Source organism: Pongo pygmaeus, chromosome 21 (genome assembly GCF_028885625.2).
Source record: "Pongo pygmaeus isolate AG05252 chromosome 21, NHGRI_mPonPyg2-v2.0_pri, whole genome shotgun sequence".
NCBI lineage: Eukaryota > Metazoa > Chordata > Mammalia > Primates > Hominidae > Pongo > Pongo pygmaeus.
Window position 1 is genome coordinate 15,599,220 of NC_072394.2, and position 10,822 is coordinate 15,610,041.

General features: G+C 45.5%; 1 pseudogene; it reads right to left on the minus strand.

Annotated features, from left to right (window-relative positions):
- Positions 1–8,950: 8,950 nt before the first annotated feature.
- LOC129021507 (small ribosomal subunit protein uS11m-like) lies at positions 8,951–9,649 on the minus strand (annotated as a pseudogene).
- Positions 9,650–10,822: the final 1,173 nt, after the last annotated feature.

Consider the following 10,822-nt stretch of genomic DNA (forward strand, 5'->3'; position numbering starts at 1 on the left):
TGACGCTTCACAGTAGGGCTTTGAGAGCTTTCCTCCCTGCCTGAAGTTCCTTAACCCAAGTAGCCACCTTGTCCTCATGTTTGTAGTTCCCCTCTCAATCCAAGCACTATCCTTGGCCTGGGGAGGTCATCATCACCACCAGCAAGGGTCAACACTGCAGGGTGACAATCCTGTGCCCTCCAAAGGCAGCTCCCTTAGACCAGGTTGACAGAGGCACTGCATTTTCCAACAGTCTAACAAAGAGAAGGACTTCTTCACTTCCAGCCTCGGGGGGATCCAAGACTCAGAGTCATGGAGTCCACAGCACCTGCCCTGTGTGTCCCAGGCCCAGTCTCTAGGGAGAGGGCTGGGAACTTTATCAGATTATCAAATTAAAGCCGTGACAAACATAAAATGAGGAACCACTATGGAAGGGGAGGGCTAGGGGAAGAGGGGGAGGTAGGAAAGGAGATGGGGAGAGGCAGGGAAAGGAGGAACGGAAGCAGAAAGGGAGAGGAAGAAGAATAAAAGGAGGAAGAAGAAAGAGAATAGGAAGAAGGAATCACTTCTATACATGCAGGAAAACCACTGCCAGGGTTTGGCATATTTTGTAAGTTGGTTGAAAAGGTAACCTCAAACATCCTCTACCCACACTGGTAGCTTGTATCAGCATGTGGGCTCCCCATAAACAAGGAGGGTGCTTTCTGGGGAGCTTCTTGAAAGGGAGGTTGGGGTGGGAGCTTCTGTTTAATGACTTGGTGCCTTTGAAACATTCTCCAATCTTTGTGGAGGTTCACGGTCATCCCACCCCAGTAAGTTGCACAGAGAGCAGAAAGGGCATTTAGTTCACGTTTCCACAAAAGAAAACCAAGGAGAAACAGATGCATGGTTTAGTTAGGGTGACTGATGGTGGATAAGTTTGGCAGCAGGCGGCCACTCCGGGCACTGGGCACTGGGCACTGGGCAGGTTGGTGGGCTCTAGTCAAGGAATAGGGCAGTGGATTCTGTGCAGATTCCCAGGTGAGGTGCTGGTGCCCTGCAGTGTGGCCTATTTGCCCATAAGCTCTGCCAGGCAGGAACATGGTATTTAGCTGGTATCCCTTTTTTGTTTAAATGTCCCAAACAATTTTCAAATCATTAGTCTCTAACCATCCAGAAACACTGTAGCATTTCACACCAGAATGTACATTTATAATTTGTTTGACAGGGTCTTACTCTGTCACCCAGGCTGGAGTGCAATGGCACGACATTGGCTCACTGTGATCTCCACCTCCCGGGTTCAAGTGATTCTCCCACCTCAGCCTCCCAGGTAGTTGGGACTACAGGCATGCGCTACCATGCTCAGCTCATTTTTTTTTTTTTTTTAATTTTTTGGTAGAGACAAGGTTTCACCATGTTTGCCAGGCTGGTCTTGAACTCCTGACCTCAAGTGATCTGCCTGCCTCGGCCTCCCAAAGTGCTGGGACTACACGCATGAGCCACTGTGCCCAGCCTATATTGTTTAAAATGTAAATTACCTTGACTGTTTGAGCCCCTGCTCCCTCGGGGATGACATTCTTTGATATGTGGCAGCTGACAGATACCCTCAACCACCTCCCCAGAGCTAGAGGAAGGAATGGCACAGGGTGGAAAAGCCTTCCTCTTCCTTCAGGGCTGGGCCCTCTCCCTGCTGTCCCCTGCTCTCCCCTGCAGGTTTGTCCTCTCTCCTCCACACTGCTGCTGTCTATATATCACCTGGCCAGAGTCACCTGGCTTTCTTCCTTCTTTCCAGATAGGCCACTGTCTTTCAATACAGGTGTCCCAATCACCTGTGTGCCTTGCCAGGGACCCGAGCTTGCCATTTGCATGGTAAAAGTTGACGTGTAGATCCAAGGGATTATGTAGAACCTTTGCACAATCAGCTTCAGAAAATAGCTCAGATTTACAGAAATGGATCAGTAAGCCAAACGTCTTCTTGTAGAAGCTATTGATAGCTTTGTTTTTTCTATTTTGTACATATATAGTCATCCATTGGTATATGTTGGGGATTGGCCAGGACACCCACATATACCCAAATCTGCACACCTCGAGTTCCACAGTCAGCCCTGATGTGTTATATGAAAAATCTGTGTTATATGAAAAATTGACCCTCCATATATAAGTGGGTTTCATATCCCTCGAATACTGTATTTTCAATCCTTGTTTGGTTGAAAAAAAATCCGCATGTAAGTGTAACTTTGTAGTTCAAAGCTGTGTTATTCAAGGGTCGATGGATATGTATATACTTTTCTCCTAATTGAAGAAAAGTTTATTTTTAGTGGCTAGTTTCTATTTTGTGATGTGATATCATTTTAGTATTGCTTGCTACTTCTTTGAACATTATTAAATTGATTTAAAATATTTTCTTAATTTGCTTAACTAAGAAGCTGGCATTTAAAAAATTTTATTAGGAGTGCCTTGTGTGCCTTTTGTAACATCTAGTTTGTCATGAAGCCAATTAGCTGTGTTATAGTCGAATGCCGGCAAAAGCAATGGCAAGCTGTAAAAGGAGATCAGAAGCACATTTTGTGACCCATTTCTTGGTAGGTGGCATTGCTTGGTTGAAATTATACATCAGTGTTATTACACATAGCCAAACGGGTTGTTAGAATGGATTATCTTATTGTTTTTTAATCTAAGTATTTTATCTCCTGACATAGATGGATGCAGGGATGGGAGCCGGGGTAGCCTGGGAGATGGAACCTGGCGGTCCAGGTGTTGAAGGGTCGAGATAGACCCAGGATGGCCAATGACAGGAAACCCATCTGGCTGTTTAAATACGGTGCTAGGCAACTAGCAGTCACCCAGGCAACCAATGGGGCTGGGGAAGTCCAGCAAGAGGTGACAGCGGGTCCTGATGACAGGACTGACTTGCCCTCGGAGGCAGGCCATGGAAGCAGGCACTATTCAGAGACCCAGGCAGGTGGCCGGCCTTGGGGACGTCTGTCAACTGCAGGGATGGGACGCCAGGCCTTGGGAAGAGCAAGAGCAAGACGGCGTTCCAGGACCAGGGCAACTGGAGCCCGTGGATGTTGTCAAGAAGGAGGTGGGCACTGGGGAAAGAGATGCAGGAGTGAGTAGGTGGGCCAGGATGCCAGGTGCGTCAGGATTCCAAGAGCAAGCAGAACCCAGGGCAGCTGAAGGGTCAAGAACTGTGGTGCTGTGAAGTGGTTCTCAGGACTTCTTAGGTTCCTCTCTCAGGAAGGCCTACCAAAGGGTCCTAGGTGTGAAAACAGCGGACCATGGAAGCGGGAACGGGACGGGATATTTTCAAGTTGGGAGTCCCTGGTTAGAAGTTATTGGATTGGAAACTATGGAGGGTTTGTCTTGGAAGGGATTGTTATTCCACAGTCTGTGTGTGTGCCCGGGGTGTGTGTGCAAGTGAAAGTGTGTGTACGGGCATGTGAGTATACACAGGCCAATGTGCAGGGTTGTGAGTGTAGAGTTGTGTGTCCATATGTGAGTGTGTATGGAGTTGTGAGTGTGTGCTGGTGTGGGAGTGTGTGCAGGCATGTGAGTGTACATATACATGTGAAATACTGGCTGGGACGTCCCTCTTAAGTGGCCAGAAGATGGAACGCTGCTACCCCAGTAATAACTTTGTGTGCGAGGTCTAAGGGCGGGCTGTGTTTATAAGGCAAGGATTGGACTCCCACTTTCATTTTCTCAGAAGGTGCCCGCCTGTGTTTAATTTCCACCTATCAGATGGGCAGACTGATAAGTGAGCTTTGACACAGTGACTCCCCTCGCCCTGAACAGAGAGCGCCAGAAAAGGAAGCCAGAAGAAGCTTCAGGTTGCTTTTACCCTGCTGGGGCCTCTGCCTGGGCTTCTGTGACACTAGGAGAGTGAGGGTCTCCATTCTTCAGAAAATGTGGCCTGGACTGGGGAGAGAAATAGGGTCATGGCCGTCAGAGAGACAAGGCTGAAGCAAAGTCAGAACTTTGAGTGACCTCAGACTCAAGATTGTCCCTTCTGTGGCCTTGCAAGCAGTGAAGGCTGCAGAGAAGACCACAGGCACTCACTCTCCTTCTGTTCGGATTTCTCCTGCTGGGGCCCATGCAGCAGGGGGGCAACAGCCTTCAACAGTGCGGGTGACTTTGGAACAAACAGCTGGGCCGAACGTGGAAGTCAGCGGGTCTTTCCCAATGAATGGAGCCCTCAGTGTCTCTGTTGCAGAACTGTTCTCCTTTTGTCTCTCGCTCTTTGGCTCTCTGTTATATAAACATCTGGAGGGCTGAGTATCATTTTAGCCATAGTAAATAGCTTAAGGGAAGAATACATCTTATATTCCCCCACAAAGAGGCAAAATGGTGTGTGGGCCACACTAACATAGGAACTGGAAAAATATCTGTGTGGAGTGGATCTGAAGAAGAGTCGCTCTTGGTCTATGAATCGCTTTTCTCTTCCTCTTCCAAACATCTGTGAAGCAATGAAATAATATGTGTGAAGTCTCAAGATTCCCTTCCGGATCAATCTGAGAGTATTTTTTTTTACATCAGTGGCCATAAAGAAACAGGTTAAAGCATCAAATGGGAAGGAAATTGCTTCCATATAATTTTTCAGACCCTATTTTTTTCCCAATGCATTAAGCAGCCTGCCAACTACCAAGTGACTCATTTCCATATTTGGAATATTTTCTGTGGCGGTTTTATGTTTGTGTACTTGCGGGGGTGAGGGTATCTGGGAAAAAGATAAAAAGAGAAACAAAAGAACAACCAACACTTATAGCTGATCAGCGTCCTGTCCTTAAGGCAAAATAAGTGTTGCAATTCTTTTGAACACCTTTGTCTATCTATAGCCTCACAACTCAAAATGTGGTGCAAGGACTGGCGTGTCACCCACACCACATCGCCTATGACCTTATTAGAAAGGCAGAGACTGGGGCACTCCCCCTCCACCCCCAAATCTGAACCTCATTTTAACAAGATCCCCCAAAGGATTCCTGCACATTGAAGTTTGGGAAGCCCTAGTCTAAAGGCTCTGTCTGGATGGGTGGGCTCATTGTCACTGACTGACTTTGCTTAACACTCACAGGCTGGCTTGAGTCTTTACAGCTTGACATTCCTCCTATGGGAAGAATATTCTGGACCATCTCTTTACTTACAACCATTTAGTATTTAATTCAATCATGTTGCACAGTTCCTTGTGTGAAAGTATCAGGAAAAATGGATTCTTTGTTAACATAGCCTCACTTTGACTGCTATCAATCCACAAGTATTTACTTATTCATGGAGACAGGGTCTTGCTCTGCTGCCCAATCTGGGATGCAGTGGCAACATCATAGCACACTGCATCCTTGAACTTCTGGGCTCAAGTGATCCTCCTGCTTCAGCCTCCTGAGTGGCTGGGAACCACAGGTGCGTGCCACCATGCTAGATAATTTTATTTTTATTTTTAGTAGATTTAATGATAATTTTAATTATTAAATAATAAAAATAATATATTTTTTAATTTTTAGGGTCTCACAATGTTGCTAAGGCTGGTCTCAAACTTCTGAGCTCAAGTGATCCTACTGCCTCGGCCTCCTAAAGTGCTAGGATTACAGGCATGAACCACCATGCCCAGCTCACAAGTTGTTGGGGACAGAGCAATAACGAAGAAAAAGTTCCATTTTCAGGGAATGTAAATGCCAGAAGATGGAGATAGTTGAACACACAAGCAAGCAAGATTTAACAAGGCTTCAGATAATGCCATGAAGAAAACAAAATAAAGCTTTGTGATATCCTTTGGGTTCAAGAAATCAGAAACAAGACAAACTGTATGTGGAAGAGTTGCAGTTGGTGACTACGGAGATTTTTCACAGCTGTCCACAGAGCTACGTGGCAGGTGGATTAAGAGCAACCAGGCCCAGAGGCAAGGAATAGACTAAGAGATATCTGAATTTTTATCTTGTCTTAAGAGTTTTAAAATTAATAGAAATCCTAGTTGAGATTTATATTGCAAGAAGACCCAGGGAGAAAGAGAGAGAAAAGGAGGGAATAAAAACTCATTTCCTTGGGTTAGATCTAAATGTCCATCAACCTTCAGATGGATGAGGAATGGGTGGAGGGGGAGGAGAAGCCAAGATGATTACTCACAAGAGTGTTTTCTACATCAATGCTAGTTCTTCAAAGTGGGTTCTTCACATTCTAGGCCCAAGTGGCTCCTTCCAGATGTGCATCCAGGTGACTCCTTCCAGATATGAAATGGTAGAAGAATTGTGGAGAAAGGGTGGCTGTGAAGTCAAGCGCCATATTTAAAATACAATTCTATTGAATCCCAGCTAACTGTCCTCCAGTTGGTGCAAGAATTCCTAGAAGTCACTGTTCATAGCAGTAGCAGAAGGAGAGATTTTTTTTCTGGACCACTTATAAGAAATCAATGGAAATAATAAACATATGTCCTAACATATTTGCTATGTTAGGAAATAAGATTTTCTGCTCTGGGAATATCTGTTCTGAATGATCATTTCTAGTTCATTTTTTTTAAACCAAAGGCTTGAATGAAAGTGAAACAAAAGCAAGTATTTATTTGAAATAAAAGCAGGAAAATGTCTACAAGAACATTTTGAATAAGAACTTCCTAAAATAAGGACAATAATCCTTACATGAAGGTGATCAGTATTCCCTCCCCCAACTCTGAACTTCCTGTTGCCTCTGAGCATGGCTATCTTCAATTCTTCTTCTTTATGAACTTGGAAAACTACTTGTTCTTATCCTCGGCCTTAGTCACTTAGCTTCTTGGATGGGGAAAAATAAGGAAAATATGTCTTTTCAATTTCTGAGTAAGATCGTTTTGTTTTATTTATTATTATTTTTATTTTATTTATTTATTATAGAGACAAGGTCTCATTCTGTCACCCAGGCTGGAGTGCAGTGGTGTGATCATGGCTGACTGCAGCCTCAAACTCCTGAGCTCAAGCGATCCCCCTGCCTCAAACTTGAGTCTGGCTAATTTTTAATTGGGTTTTTTTTTTTTTTTTTTTTTTTTTTTTGTAGAGACAGGGTCTTGCTATGTTGCCCAGACTAGTCTTGAATTCCTGGTCTCTTGCCTTGGCCTCCCAAAGTGTTGGGATTACAGGGATGAGCCACGGTGCCTAACCAAGGCCCAGGTCATTTTAGTTCAGTGTGGAAGGGCACTGTGTTAGTCCATTCTCACATTGCTATAAAGAACTACTTAAGACTGGGTAATTTATAAAGAAAAGAGGTTTAATTGGCTCATGGTTCTGTAGGCTATACAGGAAGTATGACTGGGGAGGCCCCAGGAAACTTAAAACCGTGGCAGAAGGTAAAGAGGAAGGAGGTAAGTCCTACACGACTGGAGAAGGAGGAAGAGTGTGAAGGGAGAGGTGCTACACACTTTTAAACAATCAGATCTTGTGAGAACTCACTCACTATCATAAGAACAGCAAAGGGGAAATCTGCGCCCATGATCCAATCACTACCACTACCTCCTCCAACACTGGGGACTACAATTTGACATGAGATTTGAGTAGGGACACAAATCCAAACCATATCATTCTGCCCCTGGCTCCTCCCAAATTTCACGTCCTTCTCACACTGCAAACCAATCATGCCTTCCCAACAGTCCCCCAAGTCTTAACTCATTTTAGCATTAACTCCAAAGTCCACAGTCCAAAGTCTCATATGACACAAGGCAATTCTCTTCTGCCTATTAGTCAGTAAAATAAAAAACAAGTTAGTTACTTCCAGGATACAATGAAGATACAGGCATTGGGTAAATACACCCATTCCAAAAGGGAGAAATCAGCCAAAACAAAGGGGCTACAGGACCCATTCAAGTCTGAAACCCATCAGGGCAGTCATTAAATCTTAAAGCTCCAAAATAATCTCCTTTGACTCCATGTCTCACATCCAGGCCACAATGATGAAAGGGGTGGGCTCCCATGGCCTTGGACATCTCTGCCTCTGTGGCTCTGCGGGGTATAGCTGCCTCGGATGGCTTCTCAGGCTGGCACTGAGGGTCTGCGGCTTTCCCAGGCACATGGTGCAAGCTGTCAGTAGATCTACCATTCTGGAGTCTGGAGGACGATGAACCTCTTTTCAGAGCTCCACTAGGCAGTGCCCCAGTGGGAACTCTGTGTGGGGGCTCCAACCCCATATTTATCCTCTGCACTGCCCTAGTAGACTCCATGAGGGCTCTGCCCCTACAGCAGAATTCTGCCTGGACATCAGGCATTTTCATACATCCTCTGAAATCTAGGTGGAGGCTCCCAAACCTCAACTCTTGCTCTCTGCATACCCACAGGCTTAACATCAGATGAAAGCCACACAGGCTTATGGCTTGCACCCTCTGGAGCAGTGGCCTGAGGCATATCTGGGGCACTTTTAGCCACAGCTGGAAACGGAGTAGCTGCAATGCAGGGAGCAGTGTCCTGAGGTTGCACAGGACAGCAGGGCCCCAGGCCCTGCCCACAAAACTATTCTTCCCTCCTAGGTTTCTGGACTTGTGATGGAAGGGGCTGCCATGAAGGTGTCTGAAACACCTTCAAGGCATTTTCTCCATTGTCTTGGTTATTAAATTTTGGCTCCTCTTTACTTATGTAAATTTCTGCAGCCAGTTTGAATTCCTTCCCAGAAAATGGGTTTCTCTTTTCTATCACATGGCCAGCCTACAAATTTTTCAAACTTTTACACTCTGCTTTCTATTTATTTATTTACAACAGATGGTACAGACATTATTTTATTTTCTCAGATCAGAGGTTGGGGCTAAGCCACAGCTGCCCCCACAGCTCCCCTCTTGTCTAAGGATGCAAAGTTCACTTCTGGGGCACATCCACCTCCAGCTGGGGGTGCAAGCAAAGGACACTATGTAAGGAGGCAAAACTCTCCCATACTGTCTGAAGGATCTCCAACAAGCCATATTCTGGAAAGAGCTCTGACAGTGAGCTTTCCATAAGGTCCAACTGGAACTGAGACTTGAGGTTAGGTTCAAGTGTAAGCTTCCCTTCCCTCACAGCCTCGGAGCCTTCTTGGGGCAGGAGCCATTGTGCGGTATTGGGGTGTTGTGATTGAGATCACTTCCAGGCCCCCCACAGTCAGTCCCTGGATGGCAGACAAGTGTCCTGGCCCCTGGCCCTTCACCACAACTCAGATGTGGGTAACACCCTTTCCTGTAGCTTTCGTCACGGCTGCTATGCCTGCTGTCTGTGCATCAATGCCTGTGCCCTTCTTGGCATTCAGAAATTCCTCTGTGCCACAGGAAGTATGGGCAAGGGGCTGATTAGTGGCAGAGATTACCTGGATCTGTGTGTTGTTGTAGGATGCTTTAATGTGTGCAGTTGGGATCTCCTCAAATTTCTTTCCTGCCCACCTCAGAGAGCTTTTTTCTTCTGTAATGGGAGGATAAACGCTAAAGCTGGTGTAGCTGGGAGCTACCATCTTCTCTTCAATGTTCTGCTTGGCCTCAATGTCTTGGAGCTTCTGGGTGCCTGTGTGGATGGTCTGCACCAGCATCCTGGCCATGACTTTGTCAGGAGGAAAAGCTCAGTGAGGGCCACAGCCTAACAGTCCCTGGGGCCTGGGTGGCTCATGTGACACAGGCAGTCCTGGAGGTGGTGGTGAGCTCAAGGGGACAATCATTGTTACCCGGTGGTCAAGGGTAAAGTCCAGGACAACAGAAGTGAAAACCCACATTTCTTACAACCTGCATGACTCGAATTGACCCCCCTCTGCTTTCCTTTTAAATATAAGTTCCAGTTTCAAATCATTTCTTTGCTCACACATATAAGCATATGTTGTTAGAAGCAGTCAAGTCACATCTTGAATGCTTTGCTGCTTAGATATTTCTTCTGTCAGATACCCTAAATCATCTCTTTTTTATTTATTTATTTTTATTCTTTTTTAAAAAAATTAATAGAGATAGGGTCTCACTATTTTGCCCAGGCTGGTCTCGAACTCCTGGACTCAAGTGATCCTCCCACCTCAGCTTCCCAAAGTGCTGGGATTACAGATATGAACCACCATGCCCAGCCCTAATTCATCTCTCTCAAGTTCAAAGTTCCACAGAGCTCTAGGGCAGGGGCACAATGCCTCCAACCTCTTTGCTAAAGCATAGCAAAAGTGACCTTTACTCTAGTTCCCAATAAATTCCTCATCTCCATCTGAGACCACCTCAGCCTGGATTTCATTGTCCATATCACTGTCAGCATTTTGATCACAACAATTTAACAAGTCTCTAGGAAGTTCTAAACTTTCCTTCATCTTTCTTTCTGTCTTCTTCTGAGCCCTCTAAACAGTTACAACCTCTGCCCATTACCCAGTTCCAAAGTCACTTCCACGTTTTAGGTATCTTTATAGCAATGCCCCACTTCTCAATACCAATTTTCTGTATTAGTCCATTCTCACATTGCTGTAAAGAACTACCTTAGACTAGGTAATTTATAAAGAAAAGAGGTTTAATTGGTTCATGGTTCTGCAGGCTGTACAGGATGCATGGCTGTGGAGGCCTCAGGAAACTTACAATCATGGCAGAAGGTGAAGAGGAAGGAGGAACATCATACATGGCTGGAGCAGGAGGAAGAAGATGAGAGGTGGAGGTGCTACACACCTTTAAACAACGAGATCTCATGAAAACTCACTATCACAAGAACAGCAAGGGGAAAATTTGCCCCCATGATCTAATCACCTCCCAGCAGGCCCCTCCTCCAACACTGGGGATTACAGTTCAACATGAGATTTGCGCGCGGACACAAATCCAAAACATATCAGGCACTCTTGGCTTTGGATATTCACCTGCCTTTTTGTGGATGGCATTACGATCTAGAGGTATGTCCTTTTGTTTTCTCTTGGGATGAAAGGAAGATGCTCAAATCAGAAAGTCATG